This window comes from Cetorhinus maximus, chromosome 11 (assembly GCF_964194155.1).
Source record: "Cetorhinus maximus chromosome 11, sCetMax3.hap1.1, whole genome shotgun sequence".
NCBI classification, from domain to species: Eukaryota; Metazoa; Chordata; class Chondrichthyes; order Lamniformes; family Cetorhinidae; genus Cetorhinus; species Cetorhinus maximus.
The window spans coordinates 113,623,527-113,650,029 of NC_135889.1; the positions used below are offsets into that span (position 1 = coordinate 113,623,527).

Consider the following 26,503-nt stretch of genomic DNA (forward strand, 5'->3'; position numbering starts at 1 on the left):
GCAATAGATGCTGGCCTAGCCATCAACACCCACATACCATGAATGAATATAAAAAAAAGTGATAGATTTCAAACAGATCCAGCAACTCAAGACTGGGCATCCATGAGGCACATGTGGACCATCAGCAGCAGCAGAATTGTATACAGCCACAATCTATAACCTCATGGCCGGCATGTCCCCAATCTACCATTACCATCAAATCGGAGGAACAACCCTGGCTCAATGAAGAGTGCAGGAGGACATGCCAGGGGCAGCACCAGGCATACCTAAAAATGAGGTGTCAACCTGGTGAAGCTATAACACAGGACTACTTGCATGTCAAACAGCAGAAGTAGCATGCGATAGACCAATGGATTAGATCTAAGCTCCGCACCCCTGCCACATCCAGTTGTGAAAGGTGGTTGGAATTAAACAACTAACTGGAGGAGGAGGCTCCACAAATCCCCCATTCTCAATGCTGGGGGAGCCCAGCATATCAGTGCAAAAGATAAGACTGAAGCATTCGTAGCAATCTTCAGCCAGAAGTGCCAAATGGATGATCCATCTCGGCCTTCTCCAGAAGGCAAGTTCAGGAACATCAGGAAGGGATGTCTGCTGCATTGGGGGATGTGGTGGTATAGTTGTCACTGGTCTTGTACTCCAGAGTCCCAGGGTAATGCGCTGGGGACCCAGGTTCAAATCCCACCACAACAGATGGTGAAAAAAAAAAGTGGCTGAGGGGGTATAGATTAGTGGTAGAGCATTTGAGCGCAGATCAAGAGGTCCTTGGTTCAAATTCATGTGTCCCCCTATTAAGATAAAAGCAAAACGCTATGGATAATTGAAAACAGAAAACACTGGAGAAAAACAGAGCTCAATGTTTCACTTGATGGGCTGAAGGGCCTCTTCTGCACTGTGATTCTGCATTCCTCAGTTTGCAAGGTATGATGGAGGAGCCCATCCGCCTTCAGTCTGAGATGGTAGCGCCGGCATGCCAATGCACCGAGGTCAACACTGATAGGATGGCGACTGCCATAGACACCTTGGCCCAGGGCATCGGTCCTGCACTGCTGCATGGGCTGACCTCCATCGCTGACGCCATAGTTGGCCTCCAGCAGCGTCAACCTGAGAGGGGTGCGGGACAGCTTGATCTAAGCGCAGCTTCTCTTTCTCCTCATGAAGCTAGCCAGGGGCCCTTGGACACCCATAGGGAGGAGGATCAGCAGTTGCACACCCTGGGGCCATCCACCTAGGTGATTCCGGGATTGTCCAGCCTATCAAAATCCTCTCTTCCTGTGACCCCTGCGACCCCTGCAGCTTCAACTTAACAAGCTGAGGAGGGTGCCACTAGCACACAGCAGGACCCCAAAAGCAGGCCAGGGCTCTCCAGGTCTCGGCCCTCCAGAGGATGCCTGTCAAGGTCATCACGAACAGGGTATAGCAGTCAGCAGGCTGCCTCCACCTCCGCTCTGGATGTCGGGGGAGCACCAAGACGTAGCAGCAGGGTTAGGAAGGTTAAAAAGATGTAACTCTTTCGAGTTATCAACAGATCGCATGTAACTCTTTCGAGTACATTCACAGTTCTTGGTTTTCCAGGAGTGGGACATGAACCCACAACCCTCTGATTCAAAGGCGAGGGTTAAAAAGATGTAGTTGCACAGCCTGAGCACAGGTGTTAATAATTTGTACATAATGTTCACTGTTGTAAATAAACTCCCTGGAATGTCTCCTTGCTCTGATGAGCAATGTTCATGCCACTCAGATGTGAAACCTTGGCTCCTGCACAAAATAAAGGCAGGTGCCTCAGTCCAGGGCCTCTTCCCTGTGCTTTGTGCAGCCTTTAGACCAAAGTGATGGTCCGGCTTCACACTCACTGGACACGTTACAGATGTCTGTACCTCGACGGTGCTTGTCATTGCTGCCAGAATGGCATGGGGAGGCATTAGAGTTCTATCATTCTCTCTGTGTGCTCTCAGCAACTTTGAGGTGGGGCTGGCCCCCCATCTCTTGAGCTCCTGTGGCTGGTGATGCTGTGCTCCTGCAGGTCCATTGCTGAAGGCTGACAAAGGATCAGGTGCATTTAGAGTTTCACGTCTGCGTCTCTATGATATGACCCTGATCACAGAGTGCGACCAAGCTGCCCTCGGCCAGACAGGAGTCAGACATTCTCAGAGGCTATGTCAAGATCTGTGGAGTGTCCGCATTGGATGTCGTCATCATCTTCTTGGAATCGAATGACTATTAGGGCCTACACTGCAGCCTATGACAGGAGCATTATCACATTATCACTGCCATCAGCCAGACTGGAGTCAAACGTTCAAGGATGTGATGTGAGGACCTATGGTGTCTCCACACTGCATGTCATCATCATCCTCCACAAGCCAAGCAGCTATGAGGGCCTCCCAAGCACACCTGCCTCGTCTGGCCAATGCGAGGGCCTCATCGCCATCATCATCGCCTTCAAGGACCTCCTCACCCTCATCCCCATCAGTGTCCTCCTCACCGGAGGAGACCTCCAGCTTCTCCATCTCCTCCTCAGCCAGCTCCTCTCCCCGTTGCAGCGCCAGGTTGTAAAGGGCACAGTAGTGACGATGATGCATGACACCCTCTGCGGACTATATAGCAGGGCTCCACCAGACCGGTCCAGTCACCGGAACCTCATTTTCAGCGTCCCGATGGTTTGCTCCCCCAAGGTGCGAGTTGCGGCGTGAGCCTTGTTATACCTTCACTCTGCTGCAGTCTGAGGCTGCCAACGGGGGTCATCAGCCACGGCCTCTGCGGGTAGCCCTTGTCCCCGAGGAGCCATCCCTGCAGCCTCTGCGGACCTTGGAAGACATCAGGGATCTGTGACCGCCTGAGAATGTAGGAGTCATGCAGACTCCCTGGGAACCATGCACAGAACTGTAGGATGCGTTTGTTGTGGTCGCACATCAGCTGAAGATTCAGCGAGTGGAAGCGCTTGTGGTGGACATAGTTGACCGCTTGTTGCGACGGAGATCTGAGCGTCCCACGAGTGCAGTGATGGTGCCCTGCACCTGTGGGAAACCTGAGATCTGGGCAAAACCCAGCGCTTTTGCATCCTGGCGTTCCTGGTCCCGGGCCAAATGCACAAAGTTCTGTGCCTTCGCGAAGATGACATCCATGACCTCATGGATGCATTTGTGTATAGTGGCTTGTGATATCCCACAGAGGTCACCTGTAGATTCCTGAAAGGAGCCACTGGCGTAAAAATTGAGATCTGCGGTCGCCTTCATGGCTACTGACAGTGGATGCCCTCCGTGTACTCATGGCATTAAATCCTGTAGCAGCTGGCAGATGTGACTGAACAGTTCCCAAGACATGTGCAGCCTTCGGCTACATTGGTTTTTGGTCATCTGCAGGAACGAAAGGCGGCGTCTATAGACTTGGGTCTAGCTAGGCATTGACCAGCGATGGCTCGCTGTGGCTCTTCAGCGGCGTGTGCAGGAGCCCCAGCCACTCCTTCCTGAGGGTGCCACTCATCCTTCTGCACAGCCAGATGCCTCTGTTGTTCTCTTCCTCTTCATCTCTGCTCTCTGTGAGCCATGAGACGTACAGCTAGGTCACCAAGCTCCATGCTCCTGATTTACTCATTTTGCAGGGTGAAAGAAAGAGACTCATGAGTTAGCACGTGTGTTGTAAGAACCTCTCTTGGTTAAGGTCTGAAGGCCCCTTAACGCATCCCAGAGAGTGTTGGCCACCACTTGGATGTCCAGAGTTTAGTGCACTGCATGGCTGCCCGGGGCCCTACCCAACTCTGCCCCACTCCGCCTGACTGATTGGCGGCAGCTTCGCCCACTGGACTGCATGCTGTGCTCTCAGCTTAGGCACAGGCATTCTCCTAACCCGCACTGCAAGGCTGCGCTGTTAGCTTGAAGCAAGGGGGAGACTGGTCCAAACTGGAATGATGAGGGGCTGTGAGCACCTTAATCAGTGACTTCTTCATGGCCAGCTTTTGCAAGGAGATTATACAACTTTCCCAGGCATCCAGCTGTTCTGCCATCCACTAAAACGCTCATTAGTTTGCAGTCTGTGCCCAAGGGGTGAAAAGCTCTGGAGTACTTTGGTGCCTCTGCGTTGCTTGAGTGGGCAGATAAGTTGAAGCCCAACTCCACGCATGTCAATGTGGCTGCACCTGAACTGTCTCAGCTGTGGAGGAATGGTCACTTTATACAAGGTTTCCCTGATGCGTGGTCGCTTCCCTCCCACCCGACCCCACATATGCTTGTGCATGACCATCAACCGCAGTGTAGCCCTTGCCCACCCCCCTTACCCCCAATTCATCTCAATCATGGTGCAGCCCTTGAACCCTGACCCCCCCCCACCAAACCCACCTCAATTGCAGGGCAGCACTTGCCCACTGTTACCAGCCGGGAAAAGGCAACTCCTCTGTGCCCTCATCTGAATGCACAGCGCCTCAACCGTGAGGTCCAACAGGCGACCCTCACGAGCGCTGTGTAATATTACTGTGAACTCATCTCTGAGCTCCCCTCGAAGTGCAGTGCAGCCTGCCAGCTGCAGGCCTCATATATTCTGTTGTAAAACATGCTGGAGTGCAATCGCTGGGCTCATAACGATACGCAGATGTATTACAATGAAGATCCCGATGTCCAACAGTGGGAAACGCGGCCTGCCATAGTTGTGCAGAAGGAAGATGGCAAAGTGGCTTCACGACGGCTTAAAACTGATTTTTTGGCCTTCTGGCCATATTGTCCGTTCGCGCCACCAAACATGCCCGATGCCAGAGGGCACAGAAAATTCCACCCGCGGCAGCCAATTTGCACACAGCAAGCTCTCTCAAACAACCTGTGATAATGAGCAGACAATCCACTTTTTAATGTTGATTTAGTGTTAAATATTGGCCAGGATACAGTGGGGTGAGAGTGGTGTGCTAACCCCCCCCTGGTCTTCTATGTAATATTGCCATGGGATCTTTTACATCCTCTGAGAGAGTGCATGGGGCCTCGGTGGAACGTCTCATCTGATCACTTGAAGGATGGCTCTTCTGACAGTACTGCACTCCCTCATGACTGCACAGGCGTGTTAGCCCAGCTTTTGTGCACACGTCTCTGGGGTTGAGCTATTTGTCACAGGCGGCATCACAATTTTATCTCAAACTGTCCACAAGAAGATATCCACATGTGAACACTTGGAATAGGCTCGACAAATGTGGATCACTGAGGATAGCTTTAAGGAGCTGTCTGTGATCCTGCCTGAGATTAACTAACTCAAAAGAGATTTGGGGTTGAATTCGGGGACTTCTTGGTCTTTGTAGCTAAACTACTCCATGGCGAAACTTGCCAAATAAATTTGGTTAGTGGAAGTTTTGACTTTCAAATAAAAATATGCTTTACATGGGGAGTAATGCTAATATTTAAATGAAGTCACTTCCTTAGATTGTTGTAGTATCAGAAGAATCAGACTGTCATGCAATGCAATGGTTAAGTCTTTAGTATCTAACTTTGTCCCATTGACTTCATGGTACTTCATTACTTGATGTTTTACTGTATAAAAATGTGTTAGGACCTAAGATAATTATATATGGAAGTGCAAATACGTACACCCAATGGCTACCTTGATGACTGAAGCAACTTATTCCAATGCAAAGTTAAAGATTTAAGGGAGGCAACATAGAAAGGAATACAAAGTAATTGAAAAGAGTTAAAAATGAATGAAGTCTGGTTGTTGCTTAAACACGGTTGCGTGAGCACTTCTAAGTCAGTTCCAGTAATGACTATCAGTCAGTTGGTTATTCCTACCAGCCTGATTAAAGATGCCACCTAGGCTTTGGCATCATGCTGCCACCTTTCTACACTGTCTGTCCATCACTGCTTTTCCACCTAGGCCTTCCCTTACATTCCCACGAACTCAGCTTTGTCACGCCAAATTACCTTGTTGAAACCGGAACAAATGGACAGAAACAACGACTAATGAATTTATGCATATTCTTGTAACTTTTTAAGATGGGGTCATTGTATGAATTCACTTATCAATGTTTGAGTCACTATCAAATATACTTGCATTGCCTCCAACCCCAGCCTAGTAATGATTCTGAAGCCCTTTCTTTCCAAAACCTCATTGTAAAAACACTTTATTTTTCCCAACCCTATTTCACTGATCTTAAAATAAAATCTATTAAAGGTTATGGAAACAAATTCTATCCTCTCTAAATTGCTTTACCTCCCTATTGATGTTTTCTAACGCTTTGAAAGAGCTTTCAGACACTCAAAACGCATTTGATGATCTAATTGATAATTTGTGCTTTTGCTTTCAACATCTTTTGTAGCCTGAGGCAAATTCACCAGCACAGAGAGAATATATAATGGCATCGTCACTGCTGCCTTGCCTCACTTATTGTCAAGTTCCAGTCGCATTCTCAAAGCACATTGATCATTTTGCAGTTTGGAGTGATAGCGCTCCTTTTGTGCCTTGATACCGTTTTTGGTAACCGCCAACCTTGATTGAGGAAGGCGAAATGGGATGCTTTGTTTATCTGATTGTGTGAAATGTGCAGAGCCACCCTCTGACCCCCCTAGTCGGCGAATGAGGAGAGATATTGACAATTTGTCCCTTGGACAGTTAATGGCTAAAGTGATCTTGTTCTTTTTTTTCTGAAGCATATAACAGGGGCGAATTGTTTCACCGTACATTGTGGCTTGTTTATACTGCATACGGAGTCAAAGGGATCTGGTGTGTTTCAAATTTCACAATTAGTTTAAGCTGCCTGCCGTTTCTTTGTGCTGAAATACAAAGGATGCTTGCAGATCATTGTTGGTAGGTGACTGCTGGTGGAGAAACTGGTTTTCAGCTAAAAGGTGAGTTGTTTCTCTGCATTGGTTTACCCCTCGAAGCCTTACATTTGGTACACTTCCAAGGCTCATCCAACAGCACCTCCCAAACGCGTGACCTTTATCAGCTGGAAGAGCATGGGCAGCAGCCGCATGGCCCCACCACCACCTTTAAATTCCTCTCCAAGTTCCACATCATCCTGACGTGAAGCTATACCCCTGCCCCTTCACCATATCCTGGGTCAAAATCCTGGAACTCCCTTCTTAACAGCACCGTGGAAGCACCTTCCCCACATGGGATGCAGCAGTTTGAGAACCACCACCTTCTCAAGGGCACTGAGAGATGGGCAATAAATGCTGCCCTTGCCAACAATCTCTACATTTCAAGAAAGCCAAAAACCTTCCCCGCTATTCAATTAGATCGTGGGTCTGTAAAACTGAAGCATCTCTTTTGAATTCTAAACCCTTTGAAATGTAGGCCAATATGCCTTCAGCCTCTCTGATCGCAATTGGCATCTGTGTTTGTGTTTTTTTCTTTAATCCATGTCAGGGATTCAGATTATATCATCAACCTAGAATCAAGATCAGGCTGTGCTGAAGGATCTTGTCAATTTCAAGTTGTGATGTAGCAGCTCAAAGAATATGCTGCAAGGTGAAACAGGGAAAAACATCTTTCAATTCATATTCAATTTTATTTATGTGTGCTAGGACGTTCACATGTGGAGTTCCTTTCACAAGAAGAGCAAAGGAAGAGAGTTGTGGGCATTTGTGGGACTATTTATAAAAAGCAAGCCCAATATCAACCAGGGTTTGAGACAACAGCTGCTCAAAAATTTCCTTTGCTATGACCACAGCCCATGTTAATTGCAGCGCAAACTAAATCCCAGAGGGAAATTTGGCTGACGGGCCAAACCCATTTTTTTGTATTCTGAAAACAAGAAGACACACTGATCTCAGCAAACTCTCAACTTAGCTAAAAATGCAAATGTTAGATCTAACCTATCTATTTGCCTCTCAAATTCAGCACCTCTATCCTTTTCATGTTTTAAACCCCCCAGACAACCTGTCTCCTATTAATCACACACACACACACACACACACACCCTTCTTCACTGAATAACGCAATATTCCACAAAATTATTTCTTTAAAAAAACCATCAAATTCTCACGCCTTCACATTCCTATGTCCATGCGCTTCAAAAGAAAAATGTCCCAGCGAATAGGCAGTTTACCAGCCTGCGCGCACGAACTCTGACAATGCCACTTTGCAGTCATTTTCTTCATTGGAGTAGCTGTGAATTAACCATGCATTTAATTGTGCCTCCCTCTCGAAGGGGATCCCTTATTCCTCTTCCTGCTCTTTCTCTGATGATCAGGCTAAGATCGGGGACTCCCCATGCGATGTGCCTGTGACAAAAGTGAAAGGTATTCCATATTAATACCTATGGGTTAAACAACAGGGTTAACTCAGAGATAGTATCCCAGATTGTTCAGAAGCACAGTTATCATGAACTATATACTTCAGAAATCTGACAGAGAAGCAAAGCTACCCAATCTAAATCCAAGAACCTCATCGCTTTTGTTCATATATAGGTTCGATCAGCAGCTCTTTTTCACTTGGAAATCCCCATATTTAAATTTCTTTAGGCCCAGCCAAATTTTGAACATAATTTTCCAGCCTCTCTTGTTGCAAAAGAGATCCCTGAAGTCAGAGAGAGTGAGCTGGATAGGCTAGAGTGCCTCACAGCACAATTAACGGTCAGACAGCTTCAGATGGTTAATATTCAGGGATCTGTTGCCAGGACCAGATGGGTGTGTAGTTTAATGCAGCAGCTGCAACCTCTTATTATTTTCTATCTTCTGAGAACAATTAATTATACCTGTAACTATTGAAAATTTACTGTGTACCATTGCTTCTGTTCACTTATCCATTTACAGTTTAATTAATCTGTTTGACAGTTCTTGCGAAAGTTGTGGTCTAGAAGAAAGGTAACTCTGCCACCTTCTTTCTATGTTTGAGAATGATCATGCGAGTGTATGTGACATGGCCTTTTAGCCAAAATTTAGTTACATACTGGGAAGCCAAAAGCAATCCAGGGAGTAAAAGTTCATGTAGATCTGTGACCTGAGATGCTTAACTGGGGAAAAATATGTGCAGAAAATATCCAAAAATGCAACCTGACCTTGATCTTAAAGTTCTCATCCTTGTACTAAAAACACTCTGTGGATTCAACCCTCCCAATTCTCTAACATCCTCCAGCTTTACTATCCGTCAAGACCTCTGTGTTGCTCCGATTCTGGTACCTTGGGCATCCCTGCTTTTCTTTGTCCTCCTGGTTGCTGTGCCTCCTGCTGTCCAGGTCTTAAGCTCTGGGATTTCCTCCCTAAAGCTTTTTATCACCCTTTCTTCCTGCTTGGTCTCTCAGGGAATTAAGGGATATGGGGAGCGGGTGGGGAAATGGAGTTTAAGCCCAAGGTGGGCCATAATTTTTATATTGACTGACGAAGCAGGCTCGACAGGGCCGTGTGGCCTACTCCTGCTCCCATTTTTTATGTTCGCTCCTCTTTTGAGATGCTCTTAAAACTACCCCTCACCAGATCTAATATCTCAGATGACTTGGTGTCAAATTTTGCATGAGAGTGCTCCTGTGAAGTGCTTTGAAATGTTTTGCCATGTTAACGGTGCTATATAAATTAAAGTTGTAATATACTCTACAAAGCACAGACACATCAATATGATTGGACTGGTCCACAACGGGTTAAAGCGGTTTATAATTTCTAGAAAAGTGTCCTGTGGCGGCTTTTCTTTATAAAAAAAAAGTTTCATGTGACACAAAATAGGTTGGAACATCATAACTAACATTTCCCGCAATAGGGAATGAAAGTTCACAGCTTCATATTGCAGAATCCATGCAGCACAAACCAAAACAACTGGGACCTGTGGATCAGCATATAGATAGTATCGTAGCAGATATCCAAATTTTATGATCACCTTCTTTGCAGAAATAATTAAGAAGCCCTTAGCTTTGCCTCACTTCATTTTGTGTGAACACTGTAATAAGTACATTCTCTAGTCAAACTGGCAAAGGATACCAAACTTGTTCATCTGGGTGGGGGTTGGGGGGGGAGGGGCGGGGGATTGGCTGGGGTGGTGGTGGAGAAGATAGAACAGGACAGTATGAAGGGGCAGTGAGTAAATGACCCGAGACAAAATTTGAAAATAGTTGGATTGGTGGCCAAGTGAGACTTAGCATGGACAAGTGGAAGGAAGAATAGATGTGAAGCATATACGACAGAAGAAGTTTAAGTAACCAAAGTGAAGTTGAAAGACACGTAAGGCTATTATTGGGATCTGTACTTAACTTTTCAAGTCATTTATGGAGCAGGAAACAATAAAGAAAACGGAATACAGATCCACATAACTAACGTAGAGGTACATATTGTATAACGTCACGCTAAAATTATACAGAGCTGTGGTCAGGTTACACCCAAGAATAAGGGACTTCAGTTATTTGCACAGCCTAGGAGAAACTGGGATTGTTCTTTGTCAGGCAGAGATGGTTAAGGGGAGACTTAATAGACGTATATAAAATTATAAATGGTTTGGATAGGGAAATACTGTTTTCACTGGCAGGAGTGTCAACAAACAGATGTCACAGTTTTCAGATATTTTGCGACAGAACTGGGAGGAGTTGAGAAGAATTGTTTTTAGGCAGCAGATTGTTATTACCTGGAATCCACGGCCTGAAAGGGTGGTGGAAGAAGATTCAATAGTGATTATCAAAATTAAATTGGATATAGGCTTGAAGAGGATAAGTTTGCAGTACTATGGGTGAAGGAGTGTGACTAATTAGGTAGCACTTTCAAAGACTCAGTACAGGTACAATGGGCTGAATGGTCTCCTTGGCTGTATTCAACGAATGAGGCCATCTACTGCTGAATGGCATCTAAAGTCCTTTGCATATTTAGAGGCCTAAGAACATAAGAAATAGGAGCAGGTGTAGGCCCCTCGAGCGTGTTCCGCCATTTAATATGATCTAGATGACCGGATTGTGACCTTAACTCCACTTTGCTGCCTGATGCCCATCATCGTTGACTCAACCCTTGAGGAAAGTGTGCAGTCACCCTTTGGCTTCCGTGAACATTAGTTTATGCTGGCTTCAAACACCCACCTGACAGAATTTCTTCTGTGTTGTAGAAGCATCAGGAGCAGCAGTGAGGCAGCAGGGGGAGGAGAGGCTGTGACAGAAGGAGATGTGAAAGCCTGGTGTGGTGAGGTACACGTGTTAAAGTGTTATAAATATTTAAATATAAAATAAGACACACATTAGACACGTTCAACGAGAAGGGAGTACATTTAAAAGGCTGGAATTACACGGGTAGTGAAGTTAGAACAAAAAGATGTGGTGTATGAGAAATATAGATGGATAATACAGAAAAATATTGAGAAATGTTAACAGGAAGCAAAACGGAGGGTGATGAGAGCATAAGAGAAGCCTGACAGACAACGGAAAAAGAAACAGCAAATTCTCTAAGAATTGCAGAATAAGTAACAGCATTGCCAAAAAAGTGTTGGGACCGTTTAGAGATGAAGGAACCATCTCATGTCTGAGACGAAAGTGACAGTTAGATTAAAAAACTGTTTGGCTAATTTATTAGATTTATTTGAGGAAGTAACTAGCGACACAGATAAAGAGGAACCTGAGAACGTGGTGTATTTAGATTTCCAGAAGGCACTTGGCGAGGTGCCACATCAAAGGTTACTACACAAAATAAGAGCATTTGGTGTAAGGGGTAACATGTTAGCGTAGATGGAGGATTGGTTAGCTAATTGGAAACCGAGATTAAGCATAAATAGGTCATTTTTGGATTGGCAAAAGATAACGCATGGAGGGCCACAGGAATCAGCGTTGGGGCCTCAACTATTCACAATCTATATCATTGACTCGGATGAAGGCACCAAATGTACAGTTGCAAAATTTGCTGATGACACAAAGATAGAGAGGGAAATAAGTTGTGAAGAGGGCATAAGGGCTCTGCAATGGGGTATAGTTAGATTAAGTGAGTGGGCAAAAATTTGGTAGATGGAGTATAATGTGGGAAAATGTGAATTTGTCTACGTTGGCAACAAGAATAGAAAAGCAGCGTATTATGTAAATGGAGAGAGATTGCAGAACCCTGAGGTAAAAAGGATCTGGGCGCTCTGGTACATGAATGACAAAAAGTTAATAAGCAGGTACAGCAGGTGATTAGGAAGGGAAATGACAACAGGAATGTTGTCTATTGCAAAGAGAATGGGACATAAAAGTAGGGAAGTGTTGCTATAGTCATACAGGGCCTTGGTGAAACCACATCTGGAGTACTGTGTATAGTTTTGGTCTTCTTATTTAAGAAAAGCTACAATTGTATTCGAAGAAGTTCGGAGAAGATTCACTCGACTGATTCTTGGGATAAGAGAGACCATAACTAGGGGACAGAGTTTAAAAATAAGGGGCTTCCCATTTATGACGGAGATGAAGAGACATTTTTTTTCTCTGAGGGTCATGAGCCTGTGGAACCCTCTTCCCCAGAAAGTGGTAGAGACAGGGTCATTGAATATTTTTAAGGCAGAGGTAGATAGATTCTTGGTGACGGGAGTCAAAGGGTATTGGGGTAGGCAGAATAGTGGCTTTGAGGTCACAATCAGATCAGCCATGATCTTATTGAATGTTGAATCAGGCTCGAGGGGCCGGAAGGCCTAGTCACAGCCCTAATTTGTAGGTTTGCCTGTTCACATTTAAATGTGCCCGCAAAGAATATAGGAAAGGCATTCCTAGATTGGTATTCAAACAGAAACGGTCTAAAACATGTGGAATTGAAATGAGAAAAGTTGCCAGGCAACACAGGCATACTGACGAATTCCAACTTTTCCCCAAAATTCCAGGAATGGGAGTTGTGCCAAAGGACTGAGGGGTAACAAGTGGTACAGCCCTGTTCCAGAAGGAGGCAGTTATCAGCTAGTTTTCAATTATGGGTAAACTTGACCAGTCCATGATTCAGGATAAAGTTAATGACCAGCGAGAGAGGTATAGGTTAATCAGGACTAAATCTTATATTTTCTACATTGCTTATGTATGTATTGTATTGGGACCCGCTTTTCCCACTGTTATGATATGGCAGGCAGTATTTGCCAGGCTGACTAAATCCACAAGGGAAACTTGGCCATGCTATTACAACAATTTTGCAATTTGTAGTTATTACAAGAAGGCTTGTGCACTGACATCAGGAGTAATGAGGCCACTACCACCTTTACATATTTTAATGATTAAATTAAAACATTTATTAATAAAATAAAACAAACTTAAGCACACACAAGATTAGTTACACAGTTATAACAGTTCCCAAAATTTCTACTTACAGACTCACAACTACACACCCCCTTTAAGGCAACGATCCAAATAGATTCCAAATGTATAAAGGTATCCAGCAATACTACCACAAACACCCACTCGACAGTAGACTTCCAAAGGCTTTTAACACAACTTTGGTTACTGGAATTGCGGGCTTCTTCAGGGTGGCTAGAGGCTTTTTCTTCAAGCCTGTTTCACACAGCCATTTATCAAGATCTCACACGGCCACACCTCACACAGCCTTCCATCCTTCTTTAAATATATTTCTTCCTTTTTGATCTGTAAATCCCATTGTTTTGACTTGCCTTTGGAAGTTACTTTTCCCTGAATATAAAAATCTTTCACGTTATCATTATGGCCAGCGCTTTTGGGAAAAATCACAGTAATAACCTTGCCTTATTCATCTTGTTAGTTGTAAGCAATGTCCATGTCCCTTTGAAAATCAAACTCTTCTCCACTTATCTAAGAATGTAAATTTCATTCTCACCATACCTGGTGACCTCACCCTCATCTCTATTTCAAATGTTTGTTTTACACCTCGCTTCTTTGATAATTTAAACCTTGAAGTCGAATTGTCTCTAGTTTAATTAAATTAGCCACATACACACAAGCATATATATATATATATATATATACACACACACATAAGCCTGCTTTAAAATATTCCACAATAATATTATGAAAAAAATATAACAGTTTCTAAACACCACTGACAAATAATTTTGGCAAAGACACAAGAAAAACAATGCTAAATTGCACTAGGATACCAAAAAGGCATGAAAGAATTTGCAAAGGATGGAAGAGGGCAAAATAGATGAGCAGAGAGGAAAGAGGAGTGGCAGATGTCATTCAATACAGAAACAATGTGAAGCAGTATTTTGGGGGGAAAACAGTGAAAATAATTATATTTTGAATGGGAATGTCCTTAAAAGAAAGGGGAACAGAGAAATAGTGGCGTGCAGATTAACAGATTTATAAACTTCACAAAAATGGTTTGAAAAAACTGTTGCAAAAAGCCATAGGCTTTATACATAGATAAATTCAGTATAAAAGGAAGTGATAAAGAATTCATACAAAACATTGGTTTGATCTTATTGCATGCAATCTGGGCACCACGATACAAGAATTATCTTACATTCATGGAAATGGTAAAATAATACAAGAAAGAAGATTACAAAAATCAGCTCAGAATAACAGGGCTTTCTAACTGGAACAAAGAAGATTCAGGGGGTGTAAGAGAGGCTTTCAAAATCATGAAAGGTTTTGAAAAGCTATGTTTACCGGCTGGTGAATAAGTAACAAGAGGTCAGAGATCAACTTGACACGCTAATTCCGTTTCTGTCTCCACAATGCTGCCAGTCCTGCTGAGTTTTTCCTGTACTTTCTGTTTTTTTATTTTGGATTTCCAGCATCCACAGTATTTTGCTTTTATTGCACAAGAGGTCAGAGGGTCTTGATCACTGCAAGAGGAATGAAGGGAGAAGCTAAAAGAAACAATTTCACATGGAGGGTTATTAAATCATGGAATCCTTTGTCACAAAGCGAAGACTATGAGGTTGAACATCTATCCAGGTTTATTTGCCAGCATTTTCAAGTGGACTTTTGATATAGTTGTAAATATTTTCTTTCATGGCTAATCAAAAATTCCCAATTGCAGGCACCACCAGCAGTCAGTCATTAAAAACCGACGTAACCCCAGCCAACCATCCGTCATCAAGAATGGAGGCAGTGGAGAGAGTAGGGTTAAGGGAGCAGGAGCAATGAGATGTACAATCAGAGAACAATGCAGCACAGAAGAATGCCATTTGTCCCATCATGCTTCATACCGATCTTTGAAAGAGCTATCTGATTAACCTTATTTCCCCTGCCCTTTACCCAGAGCCCTACAAATGTTTCCCTTCAAGTCAAAGTCAAAATAAATATTTCCCATTCCTGATACTCTTTCGAGTTATCAACAGTCACAGATTGCAACTCTTTTGAGCACAATCACAGTTCTTGGTTTCCGGGAGTGGGACATGAACCCACAACCCTCTGATTCAAAAGCGAGGGTGCTATGAACTGAGCCACAGCTGACACCTCCCTTTCCCATTCCTGATCCTGCATTTGACTTGCCAGGTTGCCAATTAATTTGGGTTAGTTCTCCTTTCATCTCACTGAAATTAACTATTTGCAATCCAGAGCTTTGTTTTAAAATCTATTTTCAGTGTGAGCACAATGAGATTATGGTCACTACCATCTATGTCCAGTTCACTTACTTGTTCTGTGTTTGACCAGATCTACCAGCGCAGCTTTCCTTGCAGTGTATTGTTTAAGGATGTCGGTTGTTTCTGACCACTAACCTCTGTAATCACAATCTACCTCAGAACAGCTCAAGTACTGTATTATTACAATTCTGCTATCACTGCAAATCTTCTGCTCCTTCCATTCTTGTCAAATCTCTGATTCATAACGCATTCCCAATGTGGTAATAGATCACTTATTACTTCTCTGAAGAAACATTGGATGCAGTAATGGAAGGATCATAGGGTTTTTTAGATCGATGGACTGGGTGACTTATCCACCTAGATCTATTTTGTAAAATTATGGTAATACATTATATCTAAGGATCTGCCATAACTAGTACAAACATTGCACAATCTGTTATACAGATACACTTACTTCATGTCCTTCAAATAATTAGAAGCAATTTTTACTGTATTAAAAATGTTATGGCTTGCCCCCTCAATTTTCCCCTTTCTTTCTTTGTGATGGTGACTTATTTTGGGATAATATTTCCCGATGGTTCTTACCCTTCCTCTGTGAGCCTAGATGATGAGTCTCAGCAACTTAACTGGCCATGTACAAATCTCAGCCAAGCTCAACTCTATACATGCCTGATGTCCACCGTATGAGAAGGATCCTGGGGTAATGGTCAGGAAAATTTGACCTTATTTCATTTCTCCATTCTCAGGTTTGGGGACTGTGAAGTGAATTCAGCTTCCTACATTGTCATCTTGGCTAAGGTCAGCTGGCATGGAATAGAATAAAGATACATTCACCCTGGATTGTAAATCACCACTTATCATTCGGAAGCTAGGGATCTTTTTTTGAAAAGAAGACAAAGTAATGCTCCAAGACTGCAGCAATAAGAGCCTGAGAACTGTTTGTTTGCTGGTGAAATTTCTTGTGGATTTTGCACGTAGCTTTCGCTGTCCTGGTCCCAGCTGAGCTGATCCCACGGGATGGGCAATCTTGCTATACTGTAACATTAGGAAACTGAACTGTTCCTTTGTGGAGTTTACACACGTATTGAATATAAGGTCTGTGGAGATTGAGAGGCAGCACAATACTCACAATGCTCCACCACAATGACCATGCGAAAATAATCAATGCCAGCACCATTACAGTTGAATAAAAGGATTGACTAGCCAATGATTAAATCAGATCGTTTTGAAGGAGCACTGATGTATACAATAGAACAAGCAGTATTTATACATTGACAGTCATTGTGGTATGACAAGTTTGGCAAATTGGTAAAGGACCTTCGAGAGGTGTCATAGCGAAAGTGTATCACAGATTCAGAAACTGCTCCAAGAAACCATGGAAACAAATGTCAAAACTTTTAAGTAAAATTAAAATAGAAATTCGGAGAAGGAGGGTATAATAGAGAGGAACAGTGACTGATGCTTTGTATTCCCAGTGCAGTCTTGTTATAAGGTTTCTAAGACTCATGGGCTGGAGATCGTGTCCCTAGTGACATAAAAATGATGGTACACAAGTAGCCACGGGGCGTGCTGTGCTCCTCGTTCAAGAGCATATTCAATGTATCATTCCTGTAACAGAAATTCATTCTGATCTTAAAAAAAAAGCTGGAAAGGGGGGATAAATAAAATCAAATGAATCTAAATCTTTGGTGTTATTAAAGGTTTTTGAAGTCACGCATAGCTTCGATTGAAATTAGCATCATTTAAAGTTTACGAGGCATATTAACTGGGTGAAAATGTAATCGTTTACCATTTTAATTTAATTACCCGAAGATTTATTGCTCTTTTATTTTATTGACTGCATCTAATTCTGCCTTATTTCCAATGTTCTTATTTTGGAAGGTTTTCCAGAGGGTGCAGGAATTCGGATAACTTAATTTGAAAGGTCATTCATAACACGATAATGTGCTTCAAGCAGGGAGCCTCAAGCATTCTCAATTTATCTGGGAATTCGATCAGATGGTGAGGTTTTAGTTTATTAAGCAATGGCTTACTTCTATACAGCATAAAGGTGGAAAATGCAGCCCCAATTTTGACTTGGGATGAGCTCAGTGATGTGATACTTTGGCCATTTTAACACTGGGCCTCATTTGGAATGTACCAGGACTAACTACCTCTCGGCATCAGTGACATTAGAAGATGGATGGGCATAGATGCAGGGGATACACAGCTGGGAGCGGATAAAGAAAGCCCGAGGAACGATGCCCACAACATTTACCGTCGGGGAGAGAGGCAGACCTGCGGGAGAAACACAGCCGGGAGTGGATAAATGAAGCCCGGGTAGAGAGGCGGAGAGGAGCAGGAGTGCTCTGAATATAAAATAAAGTCATCACTTGACATTACAGGAAAGTCATATAGTGATTGGCTGGTGAGCATTGCTCTTAGGGACTGAACTGGGAGTTTAACAAATGTCAAAAGAATTAACTATTAATAACAAATATAAGTGCGTAACTGGTGAGTTTTATCATTTATCTTTAAGTAAGGTTTAATACCACTTGTAGGGTCTTTTAAGGATTAGTATAGTTTATTAGTATAAGTAAGGTTTATTAATAGTAGTAAGGTTTAATAGTATTGGTAAGCTTTATTAGTACTGGTAATTACCGGTAGTAAGGTTTATTAGCAGTAACAAGGTTATCAGTTAATAAATTGGCTGCTCCCATCTCGAGATTGCATATCCTGTGTTTTGTGGGAACTCCAGGACACTTCCCATGTCCTGGATAACCGGTTGTGCAGTCATCAGTTGAAGCATTGCAATGCATCCGTGAGTTTGAGAGCTTTGTGGATAGCACAGTTATAGATGTGGTCACCCTGCAGCTTAAGAGTATGCGGCGTGAGAGGGAATAGGTGACCATCAGACAGTCAAAATGAGCAGGCAGGTAGTACAGGAGCCCCCTGAGTTCATCCCACTTTCCAACCAGTATTCAGTTCTGAATACTGATGGGAGTGATTGTTCACGTTGCTAGTGCAGCCAGCGTCAAGTCCATAGCACAATGGGTGGCTCAGCTATATACAGAGCTACAAAGAAGACTAGAAGAGCAATAGTGATAGGTGAATTGATATTTAAGGGAATAGTTTGGCATTTCTGTGGCCACAGCCATGAATCAAGGATGGTGTGTTGCCTCCCTGGTGCCAGGGTCAAGAATGTCACTGAATGGCTGCAGAGCACCCTGGGGGAGGAGGGTGAACAGCCAGAAGTTGTGGTGCACATTGGTACAAACAACACAAGCAGAAAGAGGGATGTGATCCTGCAGTCAGAATTTAGAGAGTGAGGCAGGAAATAGCAAGCAGGACTTCAAGAGCAGTATTCTCTGGATTACTCCCAGTACCATGTGCAAGTGAGTATAGAAGCAGGAGGATAAAGCAGATGAACGCATGGCTCAAGAGATGGTGCAGAATTCTTGGGACATTGGCACTTGCTCCGGGGGAGATGGGAACTGTACAGGCTGGATACGTTGTGCCTAAATAGGGCCATGATTGAGTTCAGGGTGTTTTGCTAGTGCTAATGGGGAGGTTTAAACTAGGTATGGAAACCAGAAGATAATATCAGAGAGGAATACCAAGGTACAGAACATGCTGGGAGACAGCACTAGAATAGGGAATAGTGAGTTAATAGGTGGGGTCAGAGTAAGGGAGAAAGTAATAGAGTCTGAATCAAGGTTACAGTGCATGCATGTGAATGCACAGTGTGGTTAATAAGAATGGTGAGTTACAGGCACAGCTTGACATGTGGAAATATGATGTTGTGGCTACAACAGTGAACTAGCTCAGAAGGGCAGGACGGGATGTTAAATATTCCGGGACACAAGGTGTTCAGGAAAGATAGGAAAGGAAAAGAAGGGGGAAAAGTGGTGGCATTGATTAAGGAGAGCATTGCAGTGCTGGAGAAAGAGGATGTCCCAGAAACGTCAAGGACAGAATCAATTTGGCTAGAGCTTGGGAACAAAAAAAGTTGCAATTCCGTTGCTTTTTGTATCTATAGACCACCAATAATAGGAAGGATGTAGAAGTACAACATTGCAAGGAAATTACAGAGAGGTGCAAAAATGATAGAGTAAATATAATGGGGGACTTTAATCACCCAGACATAGGGCTGAATTTTACATTCCAAGATGGGGAGCGATTCCCGCTTTGCAGAGGGTGATATGGGGAGGGATGATGTCGGGCACTGTTTATGACCTCATCACGCCAGTTTCCGATAATACTGCACGAGGGCAGGTCAAAAAGTCAGGAAACTGCCCACGTTATTTAACTATCAATTTAAAAGTCAATTCAGCTAATTAACTACCCATCTCACTGCAATAATCCGGTCAGAAGGCAATAAGACACCTTCAGGGCAAGATGTACGAAAGGTGGGCAATCTGTTTTTATCAAAGGCCAGCTTGTTTGAGCGGGCTTTAAAACTGCAGCTGAGGCCAGAGCCTCAGCTTTGCAGTTCAAACTCTATTGACTGCCGGGACTGCTCGTTTGAGTGGGCGGGGGAACCTTTTGAATATTTTTCATGAGGAGAATTCTTCCTCTGATTCAGAGAGCTCTTTTGATGGGAATATTTTCCTGTCCATTACCGTGGGGCGAAGGGGTGAAAAGTGTCTGAGACAAGTGGGGATTGTTGTCTCAGCTGGAAAGACAACCTCCGGTGAGGAGGAGAGAAAGATTAGGAGGAGGAGGAGGAGAAGAAGAGGACACAGAGAAGGCTCTGGATGCTGTGACTCCTCAGGAAGGGGACAGAGCAGCGCCAGACCCAGAGGGTCTCAGCGGAGGCCCAGATGAATTTCTGCCATCCCATGGGTACATAGGTAAGACTGTAGCTACCTTCAACTGTCCTCATGAGGTCATTTGAAAATTCGGTGGCACTGGGACCAAGTCCTCCTCACTGCGTTGACCTCCTTGGCTATCTCCTCCCATGCAGCACAAGTCTGCCTGGGATCCCCCCCCTCCCCTCAGCGCTTGGCATAAGATGGTGACGTCTATTGTGTACCGCATGCAGGAGGGCACCAAGGGCGGCCTCGCTGAATCTGGGGGCAGCTTTGCCCCTTCTAGAATGCCTCCCCCCTCGCTCTGATGGTGCAGACATCTGTGCAAGGCATTATGAAATAAATATACAACTCCTCGATGCCAAAATGTGGGAGAGCTTACCTGCTGAATTTTAAAACTTCCGCTGCCTATGAAGTTTGACATGGTTGGCAGAGATTAGCTAAAATTTGAAGGAAGAACAGAAAATGCTGGGAATTGCACAGCAGGCCTGGCAGCATCAGTAACAGAGTTAATGTTTTGAGCCCGTATGACTCTTCCTCAGAGCTAAAGAGAGGTAGAAATGGGCCTTATGTTGGTGGGGCAGGTGGACCAAAATAGAAAGTCAGGGTTAGGTGGGAGCTCGGGGGAGATTTGACAAAGGTGTCATGGACACAAGACAGAGGGAGCAGTAATGACAATGTTAAAGTTTAAGGCGGGTGCTAATAGTGGCATAAAGGTTAGATAGCAGAATGTAATGGCAGAACAAGGGTCAGGATTCTCTGAAAGCAAAACATAAGAAGAGCTTGTAGACTGGCCTGGTAGGGGGAATGGGTTGGGAAAATATCAACATGGAGGACAGGGTTCATGGCCTGAATTTGTTGAACTCGTTGTTTAGTGCAGAAGGCTGTAAAAGGCCTAATCACTAGATGAGCTGCTGTTCCTCTAGTTTGTTTTGGGCATTGGAGGAGCAGCAGCTCATCTTCTGGTTAGGCTCTTTCCAGCCTTCTGTACTTAACATGGAGTTTGACAACATCAGACCATGAACTCTGTCCTCCATTTTTATATCCTTTTCCCAACACCCTCCCCCCACAGGGCCAGTCTGTAACTTGTTCTTATGTTTTGCTTTCAGAGATCGCTGACCCTCGTTCTGCACTTAACCTATTCTACTATCTGACCTTTATGTTGCTATTAGTGCTTTCCTTATTCTGTATCACTAGCATTACCACTCCTTTTGTCTTGTGTCCATGACATCTTTGTCAAATCTCTCCTGAGCTCCCATCATTTGCTCCACCTGCTTCACCCCCAACTGAATAAAATCCATCACATTTCTCCCTCTCTTCAGCGCTGAAGAAGAGCCATGTGGACATGAAGCAGTAACTCTCTTTCTCTCAGCACAGAATCCACCAGAGCTGCTGAGTTTTTCCAGCACTTTCTGTTTTTCTTTCAGATTTCCAGCATCCGTAGTATTTTCCTTTCATTTGAGCTAAAATTTAAATTGACTTCCTTGACCAAATTGGGAGATGCACAAATCTTCGCTGTGTATCGTAGATGCGCTCGATTGATCATCTGATGGGTCACCTGACACTGCCCCATGCCCGGGGGCCCTTTAAAATGCTGGCCATTTCCTTATCCCAGAAGTCTGCAGCTTCCAACACTAGACATCCCGCCCTCCAGCACTCTTTGGGCAGGATGGTGGTCCGTAAGCCACCCTTGCTGCTAATTCGTGGCAAATCGCGATTATCAGGTGCGCACCAACGGCAGGTCGGGAAGTTGGAATGCCGCTGGCTTTTGGGTGCGGAACCTGCCGTCAGCGAGTTATCATGTTACTCAGCCCATAGACTAGGACAGTAGTAGTAGAAGTGCAGAGAGGGGCAAAAGTTCCTAGAGTATGTTTAGGAAAACTTTCTATAGCAGTATGTTTCCAGTTCAATGAGAATGGAGGCATTACTGGCCCTGCTTCTTGCAATAAGGGGGGCCAAGTGGATCAAGAGTCATGGGGAGAACATTTAGCGGACAGCGATCATTGTTTCATAAGGCTTAGGCTGTCTGTGGAAAAGGACAAAGAACAATCACAGAGTAAAATAATTAACTAGGGGAAAGCCAGCTTCAATGGGATAAGAGATGGTGGCACGGTGGTATACAGTTGGGAGGGAGTTGCCCTGGGAGTTCACAACATCAACTCTGGACCCCATGACGTCTCCTGGCATCAGGTCAAACATGGGCAAGGAAACCTCCTGCTGCTTACCACATACCGTGCGCCCCCCACCCCCACCACCGACCACCACCTCCCCCTCAGCTGATGAGTCAGTACTCCTCCATGTTGAAAAGCATTTGGAGGAGGCACTGAGGGTGGCTCGGGCACAGGATGTACTGTGGGTGGGGGACTTTAATGTCCAACACCAGGAATGGCTCATTAGAAACTTAGAAAATAGGAGCAGGAGCAGGTAATTTGGCCCTTCAAGCCTGATCTGCCATTCAATATGATCGTGGCTGATCCTCTATCTCAATGCCATACTCTTGCTCTCTCCCCATACCTTTTGATGCCTTTAGGGTCTAGAAATCTATTTCCTTCTTCAACATATTCAGTGACTTGGCCTCCACAGCCTTCTGTGGTAGAGAATTCCACAGGTTCAACACCCTTGGAGTGAAGAAGTTTCTGCTCACCCCAGTCCTAAATGGCCAACCCAGTATCCTGAGACTGTGACTCCTTGTTTTAGACCTCCCCAGCAAGAGGAAATATCATCCCTGCATCCACTCTGTCCATCCCTGTCAGAATTTTACATGTTTCAATGAAATCACTTCTCATTCTTCTGAACTCCAGCAAATACAGGCCTAGTTGGACTAATCTCTCCTCAAATGACAGTCCTGCCATCCCAGGAATCAGTCTGTGAACTTTCGCTGCACTGCCTCTATGGCAAGTGTATCCTTTCTTAGGTAAGGAAACCTAAGCTCCACACAATACTCCAGGTGTGGTCACACCAAGGCCCCGTGCAGCTGCAGTAAGACATCCTTGCTCCTGTACTCAAGTCCTCCCGCAATGAAAGCCAACATACCATTTGCCTTCTTAACTGCTTGCTGCACCTGCATGCTTGCTTTCAGTGACTGGTGTACAAGGACACCCAGGTCCCTTTGGACATCAACATTTCCCAATCTATCACCATTTAAATAAAACTCTGCCATTCTGTTTCTCCTACCGAAGTGGATAACTTAACACTTATCATAGTATACTGCATCTGCCATGTATTTGCCCACTCACTCAAAATGTCTAAATCACCTTGAAGCCTTTAAACACCCTCCTCACCACTCACATTCCCAGCAAGTTTTGTGTCATCAGCAAACTTGGAAATATTACATTTGGTTCCCTCATCCAAATCATTGATATATAATATAAATAGCCGGGGCCCAAGCACTGATCCCTGCAGTACCCCACTAGTTACCACCTGTCATTCTGAAAAGTACCCATTTATTCCTACTCTCTGTTTCCTGCCTGCTAACCAATTCTCATAGGAATGACCACCGCCCAGTCCTTATGGAAACAAAGTCCCACCTTCACGTTGAGGATACCCTTCAACGTGTTGTGTGATACCACCATCATACTAAATGGGATAGATTTCAAACAGATCTAGCATATCAAAACTGGGCATCCATGAGGCGTGTGGACCATCAGCAACAGCAAAATTGTATACAGCCACAATCTGTAACCTCATGGCCCGACATATCCCTCACTCTACCATTACCACCAAGCCAGAGTATCAACTTTAGTTCTATGAAGAGTGCAGTGGGTATGCCAGGAGCAGCACCAGGCATACCTGAAAATGAGGTGTCAACTGGGTGAAGCTATAACACAGGACTACTTGCGTGCCAAACAGCAAAAGCAGCATGCGACAGGCTGAGTAAAGTGATCCCACAAACAATGGGCCAGATCTAAGCTCTCCAATCCTGCCACATCCAGTCGTGAATGATGGTGGACAATTAAACAATGAACTAGAGCAGGAGGCTCCACAAATATCTCCATCTTCAATGATGGAGGGGCCCAGCACATCAGTGCAAAAGATAGAGTTGAAGCATTTGCAACAATCTTTAGCCAAGAGTGCCGAGTGGATGACCCATCTTGGCTTCCTCCTAAGATGCTCAGCATCACTGATGCCAGTCTTCAGGCAATGCGATTCAGTCCACTCTAGCTTGGCTAAACAAACCCAGAGCTCCATGGATGGAAAAACGGATTGAAATTAAGATAAGGAAGAAATAGTGGGGAGAACAATCTACCCATCGGGCAGGCGGTTGGGGCCGGGTGCGGGCAGACGTGGAGCCAATCGCTGCCCGCGACCGGTTGCATGCCGCCATTTTGTGTGGGCAGGCCAATTAAGGCCCGCCCAGCGTGTTGCGCACCTGGTAGTGCTGAACGCTACCTGTGTGTGCATGGGGAGGAGGGAGAGTCGGGGCCTGCGTTCTTTTGCGCATGCACGTGAAAGAGCGCATCAATCTCCCTGAGGCACGGAGCTGCCTCAGGGAGGTTAACTTCAGTGTTAAACTTGCAACACACAAAAAAAAAATATTCAGACATGTCTCCTCATGTGACAGTGTCACATGAGCTGGGACATCTTCATGAATTTTGATTAAAAAAATTTTAATTAATAAATTAAACCTTCATGAAACCTCATCCTCCCGTGGATGAGGGTTCATGAAAAATGCAAAGACCACCTGGGAACTTAAGATTGGACAGGCAGCTTTCTCAATAGGGTTAATTAGTTCAATAATGGCCTTAACTGGCCTTTGACAGTTCGGCGGGTGCGCAGCCGACTCTGGTGTGTGCCCACCGAACGGAAGATCCGAATGATGCACTGTGAGGTAGGGACACACACCCGACATCATTGCGCATCATTTTACGGATCGGCGAGCGGGGCTAGCCCTGTGCACTGAACAGAAGATTCTGACCAGTATGACTATGACAGATGTCAGATGAAAATACAATTGACTACCAGGCTGAATGTAGAAAGTTCAGAGGGGAGGTGAAAAAGCAAATGAGAGAAGCAGAGGGCAAGTATAAAAAGACACAGGCAGCTAAAAGAAAGGGGAATACCAAAAGTCTTCCATAGGAATATAAATAGTAAAATGGTGACAAAAATAGGAGTAGTGTTGATTAGGGACCAAAAAGGAGATTTACACATGGACGCAGAAGGCATAGCTTAGGTTTTCAATGAATACTTTGCATCTGTCTTTACCAAAGAAGATGCTACCCAGGCCAGGGTGAAAGGGGAGGTAATTCAGACACTTTAAAATTGATAAACAGGAGGTATTAGATAGGCTATCTGCACTTCAAGTTGAGAAGGCACCAGGACCGGCTAAGATGCATCCAAGGGTACTCAGGGAAGTGAAAGTAGAATTTGTGACGGCACTGGCCATAATTCCTCAGTCTTCCTTAGGCTTAGGGGTGCTGCCAAAGGACTGGAGAATTGCATGTTGCACCCTTGTTCAAAAAAGGGTGCAAAGATAGGCCCAGCAACTACAGGCCCGTCAGTTTAACTTTAGTGGTGGGGAATCTTTTAAAAACAATAATTAGGGTCAAAATTAATAGTCACATGGGCCAATGCAGGTTAATTAAGTAAAGCCAGCATGGATTTCTTAGGAGAAAATCATGTTTAATTAACTTGCATGAGTTTTTTGAAGAGGATAGAGTGAAAGTTGATGAGGGCAATGTAGTTGATGTAACGTACATGGACTTCCAGAAAGCATTTGATACAGTACTGCACAACAGACTTGTGAGCAAAGTTATAACTCATTGAATAAAAGGGAAAGTAGCAACATGGATACAAAATTGGCTGAGCAACAGGAAACTGTGAATAGTTGTTAATGGATGTTTTCTAGATGGAGGAAGGTTTATGGTGGGGTTCCCCAGGGGACCTTGCTTTTCCTGTTATATATTAATGACCTTGGTGTACAGGGCACAATCTCAAAATTTGCAGATGATAAGAAACTTGGAAGCATTGTGAACTGTGAGGAGGCTAGTGTAAAACTTCAAAAGGACATAGACATGTTGGTGGAAAGGGCTGACAGGTGACAGATGAAGCTCAATGTGGAGAAGTGTGAAGTGATTCATTTTAATAGGAAGAACATGGGCAGACAATTTAAATAAAGGGTACAACTCTAAAGGGGTTGCATTAGCAAAGGGTCCTGGGTGTATATATGCATAAGCCGTTGAAGGTGACAGACAGGTTGAGAGTGCGGTTAATAAAGCATACACTATTCTAGGCTTTATTAATAGGGGCTTAGAGTGCTTGAGCAAGGAGGTTATGTTGAACTTGTATAAGACACTAGTTCAGCCTCAGCTGGAACATTGTGTCCAGTTGTGGATGCT

At 44.3% G+C, this 26,503-nt stretch overlaps 1 protein-coding gene across 1 annotated transcript in view; it reads left to right on the forward strand.

Annotated features, from left to right (window-relative positions):
- LOC144686837 (contactin-associated protein-like 5) overlaps positions 1-26,503 on the forward strand; it is a 1,126,003-nt gene that overhangs the window by 277,013 nt on the left and 822,487 nt on the right. The window lies entirely within an intron of this gene.